The 11,135-nt window shown below is 30.6% G+C and overlaps 2 long non-coding RNA genes across 2 annotated transcripts; one reads left to right on the top strand and one right to left on the bottom strand.

Annotated features, from left to right (window-relative positions):
* Positions 1–306: 306 nt before the first annotated feature.
* Positions 307–7,324, top strand: LOC121214607 (uncharacterized). Its single transcript, XR_005910188.1, has 4 exons — positions 307–607; positions 3,028–3,089; positions 4,293–4,376; positions 6,114–7,324. It is a non-coding gene; the product is annotated as an uncharacterized lncRNA (long non-coding RNA).
* Positions 7,325–7,793: 469 nt separating this feature from the next.
* On the bottom strand, positions 7,794–9,343 carry LOC107908363 (uncharacterized). Its single transcript, XR_001686998.2, has 2 exons — positions 8,987–9,343; positions 7,794–8,267 (listed from the first exon to the last, which is right to left on the bottom strand). It is a non-coding gene; the product is annotated as an uncharacterized lncRNA (long non-coding RNA).
* Between the last annotated feature and the right edge of the window lie 1,792 nt (positions 9,344–11,135).

The following is an 11,135-nucleotide window of genomic DNA, read 5'->3' as shown; positions in this document are numbered from 1 at the left end:
TGCTAAAGAGCATCTACGACTATTATTCAAAATTAATCATGCACTTTAATTTTTGTAAAGTTTTGCCAAAATTTCCCCTACAGTTACACTAAACCTCTTCCAAGAAAACTAATCCCAAACACTTGGGGCATGTTTGGTTGGATGTAATACTAATACATTACAGCTCAATTTAGTGGGCCCATCACTAAGACATTGTTTGGTTGGCTATAATGAGCTATTACAGCCCTATTCCGTACGGAATTATTCAAGGCAAAAGTGTTGTTTCCCATTCAGTGGTTTTCCCACAGAATAATGATTCAGGGAATGGGTAGGTAAAAAATTAGGTCAAACTTTCAATTTTACCATCATTTCTTTCTCACGTCTGAAGCATTTTCCTCTTATCTCATGCTTCTTCCCATTTCCTCCCAACTTTATCTCCCTCTTTTTTATGCTTCTATCCTCACCAATCCTATCTCCCTTTAACAAACCCTAACAAGGCCTCCAATCTCAGAATCATTTTTCTAACTCCAAATGCCTTCAACAAGGCCTTCTCTTGCTTTTGATTGAGGTGGAAACTTGAGAAGAGAAACAATCGGATAGTGGTTCGATATGAGCAGTCCTCTCTCAGGTAACTTTTCTCCCATTTTTATTTTCCTTTTTTCTAATTTTTTTTGTTAAATTAGTAGAAATAATAGGTTTCTTTTTAGTTTTAAAGATTAAAACTGGTTTTATATTGCTGAACTTTAATGTCCCTTTCATGGTGTTTTGATAGTGATTCTTGAATTTTGATAGTGATTTTTTTCTGATTTTTTGTCTTCTTGTTTGCAATACTAACTAGAATATTAAATATTTATTGTATTTGTATAGTGATTCAATGATATTCTATTTAATTTAAATCTAATTTGATCTAGTATGCTTCGTTCATTTATAAAAGTTTCAATTTTTTTTAATATCAAATTGGCACAATGGATCTCGAATATTTAATATTTAAGTTTGTAGTTGTAACTTTCTACTGGTTTTCTTTGTTATTAGTTTGTCCCTACATTTTGAAGGCAACAGATAATTGAGTTTCTATTTTCTAAGGTTGTATAGTAATTCTCCTTAAAAACTAATGAAAGCAAGATCATATTTTATACCTATCTTCATCTGTTTTATGCAATTTAAATTAAGGGTATCCTTCATAATGTTGATAGTTGATTAGACAGAGACATTATAACTTGATCACCAGTCCATCGTAAGATTTTTGTATTGAGTTGCAAGTAGACCTGTCCATGGGCCGGGCGGCTCGGCCCGGCCCGACGGCCCGCCCGAAATATGGGAGAGTTTGGGTAAAAATATAGGCCCGAAATATGGGCTAGGGCAAAAAAATGAGGCCCGTTTACAAAACGGTCTGGGCCTCGAGCACCACTTTTTTGGCCCGGGCCCGGCCCGGCCCGGCCCGAATATAATAAATATTTTTTATTTTTATTTTTTTATTTTAAAATACTTTTAAAATTTTTTTATTTTTTTTATTTTTAAAATAATTTTTTAATGTTTATTAAAAAATGAGCCGGGCCGGGCTCGGGCTTATGATATTTTTCCCGGTCCGGGCCCGGGCAAAATTTCAGGCCCATATTTCGGGCCGGGCCAAGCCCGAGCCTAGGAGGCGGGCCGAAATTTTTTTCCGGGCCCGGCCCATGGACAGGTCTAGTTGCAAGCAATCGTTCATTACCCTTATTTTTCCACTGGTTTTCATCTATTTTGATTTATTCAAAAGCTGAAGATTTTATCTAGCATTTACATGGTTGCTAAGGACATTTTCTTGGAATGATTAGTTCTTTATCCATTTCTATTCTCATTTTCCAGGTTTCATCTATTTGATTTCTTCAAAAGCTGATAGTGTTAGTGTTTCTCTTCTGACAACTTTTTTTTAACTATTTCTCGATGCCATGTTCAGTTGTGAGTAGTACATGTTGTATCTTATCATGATTTATTGAATTATTGTGGTTTTGAACTTGTAACATTGTGTTTCTTATTCTTCCTTGTTTGGTTACTCATAAAATTGAGGGAAAATGGGTATTTAACTGCTTGATGGAACTTGTAACATTGTGTTTCTCATTCTAGTCTAGCCATCTATGCAAGCCTTTTTCTCATTAGCATGTAGAAAAATATGAAAAATCAAAATCTAGATTCATTTTGACTAATGCACTTATAAAAATCCTTAAACTATTTTACCTTTTATTTAAATAAACATTCAAATTATTTTTGTAGTTAAATGATTTTTACTCATAAACCCCTTTGATTTTGATATTAAAGTAAAAATATTTGAATTTCTAGATCCAATCTAATTTCTTATTGATGTAATAGAAATTATATACACTTTAACATCAATATAAAATTTAAAAGATCAATCAAAATTTTCATGTATTTGAATGATGATATAACTAAATAATTTAATCCTTATACAAAAATGTTGGTGCAAACAAGTAAAATTGATAAAGTGCGTTCACATAGAACAGTTTAAATGCGAACATGAACTTCTAAGACAAAATAAACTTGTAGATAGAACTGATGCAGTAACATAAATTTCTTCTATTAAAGGACATGTTTTGTCAGATTTCAAAAGTCTATGTTAGCATTTAGATGGTTTGTCGAACATGGCATTGAATAAGAGTAATCCAAAGGAAATGAACAGACATTAAGGGTTGCTATTGTTTAATACTATTGTTGTTCATTTTTTTGACTATGTAATCTTACTAAACTTGCATTTATAGTGTGATATACCTTAAACCATTCCCAAAAAATTTTTTTTCCATGTTTTATCCTTGTTGTGTGTTTGCACTACTTGCTTGAGTCATTTTAGTTTAGTCATATGCTAGATGAGTATGCTTTAATTGTTCAACCTTATGTAATATTATGTGTTATTTTTAGTTTTATTGGTTTCAAGTTTTCCATTTATTTTGCCTTTGGATTTTTGTTAAGTTTATTTTTATTTGAATTTTTTACTTGGAACCATTATGTGTTAAATGTGTATCCTCTTGAAATAATGGAATGGTTTGTGTGTTTTAGCTAAAGGAGTGGTTGAAGGTAGCAACAAGAAGGGGAAAAATATCACTCAAGAGTGTGCTAAGGTAACAATACCCTCCCAATGTCTTTGTTGTAAGTTGGTTATGTGTTCAACTTTGGAAAGATGAAATTTGGTAATGGAAAAGGAGGCTGCCAAGGTAAAGAGCAGCACACCCTCGTAGGCTATCAAATGCCAAGTCAACAACAACGAAAAAATGAACAAGGAAAAGGGACATAAACAAATATCTCCATTGGAATGAATATACCATTACTCTTTTCTAGTAATACAGGAAAGACAATATATACATGTTAAACTACATTTACAATTCAGATTTGATTTTTTTTACTTTAAACAAGAACATTTTGGTTATATTTAATTTTCGATATGTTTCATTTAAAACTATTTTAATCTTTTAATATATTTTAAAGTTATTTTTATTTTCGATATATTTAATTTATGTTATATTTACTTTTGGTCTTTAAACATTGTTTTATAGTACTTATATTGTTTGATTAAAAATTATAATTAACCCTACAAACATATTTTATTTCAAAAAAAATTATCTACAATTGTTAATATAGTGTATTTAATTTAGTATATTTTTAAACTAAATTTTTAAAATTAATAATAATAATACCAAAACTGCATGTGAACTCGTTACTTTTAATAGGAGAGTTGAACTTCTTTTATTCAAATATAAAAATTATCTCAGCAAACAAAACAAAACAAAATAAAGTAAAATGCTATAAAAAATCATGTTATGGTAAGAATGTAATGTATATGGAGTTTTAGATTTTATTTAAATAATAATAATAATAGAATATTTTAAAAATACATAATTTTTAATATATATAACACACTATTCAAACAAAATAATATATATTTTTCTATTCACAGTTATTAATTCAAATAAAACATTAGTTAATTATAATGTGAGGATGAATATAAACTTTTTAAAAGGTAAATTAAAGATCGAATTTTTAAAAAATTTCATATAATATATGTATATTTTTGTAGAACTGGAAACTATGTAATTTGGATGTAGATGTATTAAATGGGTATTTTTTAAAACTTATTATTATTAAACATCAGTCATCAATTAATCAAATCCACAAAAACACATTCTTTTCTTTTCTTTCTTTTTTTTCTTTTTTGGGTGATTGATAAAGAAATGAATTTCAAGTTTTTTGCTTGTAAAGATAGTTGTAATTTCTATTTTGTGCTTTGTAAAGATTCTTAATATGTATTGTTCATTTTTCTTTGACAGTGTGTTATTGCTTCCTCTTCTTCTTTGGCTTGTTTGATTGCTTCCTCCACCCACAGTTAAGCATCTTGCATTCACTGAATCACTGTAAGTTCTTTGGCAATTAAAATCTTTGATTTTGTTTTACTTTTATTGAAATTAGTATTGGAGAAATGAGACCCTTTTATATGATTTGAATATATGTAACACTTTAATATCTTGCAGTAATGACTCGTCTGCCTTTAATACTACAAAGTGAAAGGCGTAAAAGAATTGGTCTTACATTGACAATATGGTTGCAAATGTGTACAGTTGCGAGTTGGTTCTTAGTTACATAGGGTGTCATCCATAGCCTACATGCTTATAGACCAAGGATTAGATCTTATATTTTAGATTTTTATGCAAAACGAGATTATTTGAAAAGATTTGTATATGCTAGTGACGAGACTTGTATTGAACAAGTTAGGATGAATAGAATTACCTTTTTTAAACTATGTGAAATGTTACAAACTTTAGGGGGATTGAAGTCGTCAAGGAACATGCTTGTTGATGAGCAAGTGGCAATGTTTTTACATATCATTTCTCATCACCTTAAAAATCGAATTATCAAGCATCATTTTAATAGGTCCAGGGAAACCGTTAGCAGATCATTTCAAAATATTTTAAATGCCGCCATAAGTTTACAATATGTGTTATTTAAAAAGGCAGAGCCAATTACTCCTAATTCTACAGACCCAAGGTGGAAATGGTTCAACGTATTGGAGTGAGTTCTATATATAGCTCGTACATGATTTAGTTGATTTAGATTCAAATATAGTATCCTTACTCGAGGTTTTATACATGTGATGTAGAATTGCTTAGATGCTTTAGATGGAACTCACATCAAGATTAGGGTTCCAACAGTTGATAAACCTAGATATCAAATGCCAAAATGTGACATAGCAACAAATATGCTAGGTGTTTGTACACCTGATATGCATTTTGTTTATGTTCTTCCTGGTTGGGAAGGTTCTGTTGCTGATGGATGGGTTCTTCGAGATGCCATTAATAGGAGACATTGACTAAAAGTTCCTCATGGTAAAGTGCAAAATTAAAGGAATTTGAATTAATTTTTAATATCAAACTTTTTTGAGAAATTAACCATGATAAATAGTTTTTTTATAGGTTGTTATTATCTAGTTGATCCTGGATACACAAATTGTGAGGGATTTCTTGCGTCTTTTAGAGGACAAAGATATCATTTGAATGAGTGGTGTCAGGGTTACCAGCCAAGTACTCCAGAAGAATTTTTCAATATGAAACATGCTTCAGTGCGTAATGTTATTGAAAGATGCTTTGGGTTATTAAAACTTAGATAAGGAATACTTAAGAGTCTATCATTCTATCTTGTGAGGGTGCACAATAGAATCATTATTGCATGTTGTTTACTCTATAATTTTATTAGAACCTATATGAGTCTTGATCCTATTGAAGCGAAGTTGGGAGAAGGATTACCTAGTAATGTGATATATGACAATGAACTGAATATCGTAAATATTCATCCACCGGATGCATGGGCTACTTGGAAGATGGAACTAGCCAACCAAATGTTCGATGAATGGCAAGCATCTAGAAATTAGTTAGGTTTAGGGTAAAAATAGTAAACGTTAATTTGTTTATGTTATTTCATGTATCTAGTTTATGAAACTTTGGTGGTGTTTGAATTATTTTTTTGTATTGTACTAGACTTGTTGAATTATAATTTATTTTCTTTTGATTCATCATGTGTTATAATTTTATAAAGTGTTGACCTTTTGATTCATAATATTGAACTTAATTTTAATTTGCATTTTTTTCTTAAGATAGTTATGTCAGGTTTTTCACAATCAAGTGTTTCTTCCCAAAATTCTCGAGGAACCAAAAGGAAATGGATTCCAGAAGAAGATGCTGCATTGGTTGCTTGTATGGTTGGCTTGCACAATGTTGGAACCTTTAATACAGATACGAGATTCAAAGCCGGTTATTTAAATGAGTTGGAAAAAATGTTAGAAAAAGTTTTACCTTATGCCATGTTGAAGGCTAAACCTAATCTTAAATCGAGAATTAGGACATTGAAAAGGGATTGGTCAATCGTTTATGACATGCTTAGTGGAAAAAACAATAGCGGCTCTGGTTGGGATGAGCATAGTCAGCTTGTTTTTGCTGAAGATGCGGTGTGAAACTCATATATAAATGTAAGAATTATTTCAAGTCTTTATTATCTTATTTTGACCAAACTTATATCTAATATGAATTCTTCATTTTTATAGAGTCATAAATAAGCCGGTCAATTCAAACATCGTAGTTTCCTTTATTAAGACCAATTTACTGCCATCTACGCAAAAGATTGAGCCATTGAGAAAGATGCTTAAACAGCCGCTGATATTATTGAAGAAATAGATGTTGAGGATGTAGCTACTACAAATACTCATGAAAAAAGAAACAATTTCCATGGATGCGAAGCTAATGTTTCTTTAGATGACATGGATCTTTCAGCTACACAACTGTAACCACCTAGAAACCAAGGTGATTCCACATTTTCAAAGAAGAAAAAAATATTTCTGATGCAAGTGATTCTTCTACTTCATTTACTGATGCTGCCACTTTATTGGCAGAAAACATACAAACCGTTGGTCTTGAAATTAGTAGGAGTATTGCCTCCGAAGTGCTAATTCAACAAAAATCAGAAATGACCATTCAAGAAAGTGCTCTAAAATTATATCCAACATTATGTGAAGTAGAAGGTTTAATTGAGGATGAGCGTTATCGCGCATTGAGCAAAATTTCAGATCATCCAACGCAAATGCTCATTTTCTTTAATTTACCTTCTTCTATGTGATTAGAATGGGTCAGAAGATTTCTTGCCGACCTTTAAAAATCATGGTTGTGTTGATATTTTGGCAACTTTTGTGTTTGTAATATTTGGATGATATAATGATATGATATAATGATAGAATGCCATTACAATGTTGTAACTTTTTTATGTTATAAAATTTTATAACATATGAATTATGACATATAAACTAATGAAATCATGTAACTTTTGTTAATATATGAATATTATGTTTGGATGTGAAATATAATTCTCAAGTTATTTATTACTTCTAATATTTTATTTTTTATTGTAAAATAATTAAATTATTTGTTTCACTAATGATATTTTAACACATTAAATATGTATTGCAGTTTAAAAATAATAAAGTAGATTATATATTATTTTTATAGTATTATATATTATGATTTTTTAATTCATATAATAATAATTATATTAAAAACATTATTAAATTATATATTATTTTATTAAATTATATTTAATAATAATGTTAAAATATGGTTAAATTATTTATTATTTTTTAATAAAATATATTTAACAATAATTTTATTAAAATTTAATAACAATATTAATAATCATCTATCTAAAAAAAATTCTGCTAAGGGTACTTTGGTCATTTAAGTCTTTTTCTTTATACTATTACAACATCTATTCCATTCAACCAAACACAAGAATTCTATTACAGCTCTATTCCATTCCATTCAACCAAACAATTAAATTACTGATTACAACTCTATTCTACTACAGCACTATTCAATTACGGCCCTATTCTATTACAACCAACCAAACATACCCTTATATTTATCACGTATACACAAATACTCCTCAATGTTCTTGGCATCTCAATTTCACAACTCAATTACCATATGAAATACCAAAATATTCCATATCATATCGAAGTCTAATAATACCAATTTTAGTTATAAAGCTTCTAAGATATTCTCATGATTTTATCAACTAATATTATACATTAAGTTCATAACGTTATACATTCATTTAACTAACTAAAACTTATATTCATGCCAAAACGCCCAAAATATATATACAAGATAAAAATAAGAGTGACTTGAATATCCACCTGTGCCGATGTATGTGACTCCGACTTGCGCAAATACAGTAATATTATCTTCACCGCTCCTATCTACTACCTACACATGGAAAGAAAAATCGAAGGCGTTAAGCTATTTTACAACATCCAAATATAAAGGAAATATCAAATATATATAAGAGAATAATTCATAAATCACATTATAAAACTTTCAAATTAATATAACAAAAATTTAAGAAAATAAAATACTAGATAAACCCAAACCCATAATTCTCTTGAAAAATTTCTTAATCGTGAATATATATATAACAATAACCGATTCAGCTCAAGCTTATATCACATGTTTCTCATTCAAGAAATAAATTTCAAGAATTTATACAAATATCATTGTTCAATAGCCCTTAATAAACTCTCCACCTACACACGACACTCTCCACAGTAGGGTTAACTGGTCGGTGTAGAAGACCATACTCAACCAGTACTATGCGCAACAGGACTAACTAACAAATTTATTCATTTGAATAACAGGTACACATTTATAATTCCAAATTCCACCAATCATTTGTGTAGCATATTTTCAAAATGCCTCAAAATGCATTCAAATAATCAATTCATATAAATCAATGTTTTAAAAATCACCAGCCTTCACAAAAATCATATAACAATATTTTAAAACTTTCATCTTTCAAGAATATATATAATATATTATATTAACACAAATCGTTCTTTTTATTAATTAAATCTTTTTTTCATGTTCTAGTAAAATAATAATAATAATAATAATAAATGCAAGGAAATTAAAATAATGTGAGCACATACCAAAATTAAGCTACACTAGCTTCAATTCCTTTTCTCCGCTTCTTTCTTTAAGCTTCCAACTTCTCTTTTCCTTTGCTCTCTTTTCTTTTCTCAACTTCTTTCTCTTCAAAATAGCCACCAAATCATGTAAACAATCTTGGTAAAAGAAGCTTTTGTGGGTGAATTTGTGTAGAGAGGTGAGAATTTGGTGGAATAATGGAAGAAAAAGAAATAGCAAAACAGATGGAGTGTTCTTTCTCCAAAAACCCATACGGCCAAGATGAAGAATGAAGACAACTTCTTTTCTTTATTTTTCTTTTTCCTTTTAATTCCTTAAAAGATATTAATGGCTAGGATTGAATTGGAAAACATTAATCCAAGGAACCAAAAAATTATCTCATAATATCATATCTTTTATTCATTCAATATTCAAATGACTATAGTGCCCTTAAAAATATCTGCTTCTATGTTTTAAGCTTAAGGGTACAGTAGTTTTTTTAAGTTCACCATTTTCCCCACCGTTCACCACCTTTCTAAATTTATAATATCCCTGAATTAAAAAGTATTTTTTTCCTTAAATTCTCTGTCTTTTACATCAACTTCAATTTAGTCCATCCTCACTTTAAGCCCTTCATAATTTTTTCCAATCCCAAACTAGTCTATACCCGATTTTCAATTTGTGTTTTTCTATAATGTAACGATTTTTTTTCCTATGCCTAATTTAATTCTCTTAATTTATACGGATAATATTTTTCACGAGATGCAAAATATTGTACATATTTTATTGCAATTTTATCTATTGGAATATCCCACTGTCTGTTAGGAAGCTGTTTATGATGGATTCTAGTTTGTCTGCTTTGAACTAGGGTGTCCTTTTATCTCGTTGTTGCTATTTTCTTTACTAAAAAAATATTGTACATATTCTCGAATTTGGAATTTTTGAGACGTTATAATAGAAACTTACACACATGAAAGAATGAACGAATTATTATTCACAAAAAGATGATTTGCTGAACTATCAGCTTCCAGTATTTAAGGAGTTTTACAAGTCAAGACTAACCAACACGTGTAACTGCTAACTACTGCCAACAACCTGCTAACAACTAAACACAATAGTTAACTACTTTAACTATTATTATACAGCTCAATATGCCTCTAACTACTTGACTTCCGCTGATGGTTCGTGTTTAGAAACAACTTTGAGTCTGGACCTAAAACTTGTAAACATGGGAGCAGACAGGGGTTTTGTGAAGATGTCTGCTATCTGATCTTGTGCTAGAACATGCCCCACACTCAAATTACCAGCAGCCACCTTTTTCCTCACGAAGAACAAATCCAATTCTACGTGCTTGAACTTTGAGTGCAGCACTCGATTGCCAGAGACAGCAACCGCCCAGAGCTGTCATACCACACAACAACTTTCTTGACTGGAACAACATGCAACTCAGATAAGAGAGATTCTAGCCACACAACTTCAGTCACTGCATTAGCAAGACCCCTATACTCAGCCTCTGCAGTTGATCGGGAGATCACCTGTTGTTTCTTTGACCCCCAGGCGACCGAATTGCCACTAAAAAAACACAGAAACCTGAAGTAGACCTCCTATCATCTATATCAGTTGCCTAGTTTGAATCAGAAAAACCCACAAGATCTAAGTTGGCAGAAGTTGTAAAATGCAGGCCATACTCCACAGTATTTTGAAGATATCGAAGAATCCTCTTGACTGCTTTAAAGTGCTGATCAAGTGGTCGATGCATGAACTGGCACACTCTATTCACAGCATATGTGATGTCTGCCCGAGTTATGGAGACATACTGAAGAGCACCTACAATGCTCCTATAATCAGACTCATTATCAATGGCACTCCCTTCATGTTGAGACAATCGTGTTGAAGTAGTCATGGGCGTAGGAGATCCCTTCGCACAGTCCATTTTAGCTTTCTTCAACAGATTTAGAATGTATTTCCATTGATTCAAGAACAACCCATTAGAAGAAGTAGGGAGCACTTCAATGCCCAGAAAATAGTTAAGAGCTCCTAAATCTTTCAAGGAGAACTTATCATCAAGAGCAAGAATAAAATCATCTATACTACGTTGGTGACTGCCTGTGACAATTATGTCATCAATGTTAACATTAATGGAAGACAATTAATAATGGTTGCCATTAACAT

The sequence above is a fragment of the Gossypium hirsutum genome, chromosome D02 (assembly GCF_007990345.1).
Source record: "Gossypium hirsutum isolate 1008001.06 chromosome D02, Gossypium_hirsutum_v2.1, whole genome shotgun sequence".
In the NCBI taxonomy this organism is placed as follows: domain Eukaryota; kingdom Viridiplantae; phylum Streptophyta; class Magnoliopsida; order Malvales; family Malvaceae; genus Gossypium; species Gossypium hirsutum.
This window is presented reverse-complemented; position numbering and strand designations above follow the sequence as displayed.